Raw genomic sequence first — 333 nt, 5'->3', positions numbered from 1 at the left:
GAGGCGGCACTGTAAAACACTTTCCCCTTCTCTTCTGTCAGCCTTTGGGAGGACTCTCGTCCTGACTCGATGACGGTCCCTTCTCCCTATTCCCCCAGCCCCTCATCCCTCCTCGGCGAGGCAGCCCACCCAGGAGGGCTTTAATATCAGCCCTCTGCCGTGTGCGTGTGTGAAGTTGCTGACATGACTGCTGCTGGGTCCCGGTGCACCGGTGGCGGCGGGGAGCCGGATTTAAAGGGATATTGTGCTGCAGACAATGCACAGCAGCAGCATCTGGAGCAGCCCTGGGGACCAGAGCTCCGGTTTTGACATTGCTACACACACGGCACCAGC

Source organism: Mesitornis unicolor, unplaced genomic scaffold, assembly GCF_000695765.1.
Source record: "Mesitornis unicolor isolate BGI_N332 unplaced genomic scaffold, ASM69576v1 scaffold5281, whole genome shotgun sequence".
Classification (NCBI taxonomy): Eukaryota; Metazoa; Chordata; class Aves; order Mesitornithiformes; family Mesitornithidae; genus Mesitornis; species Mesitornis unicolor.
This window is presented reverse-complemented; position numbering follows the sequence as displayed.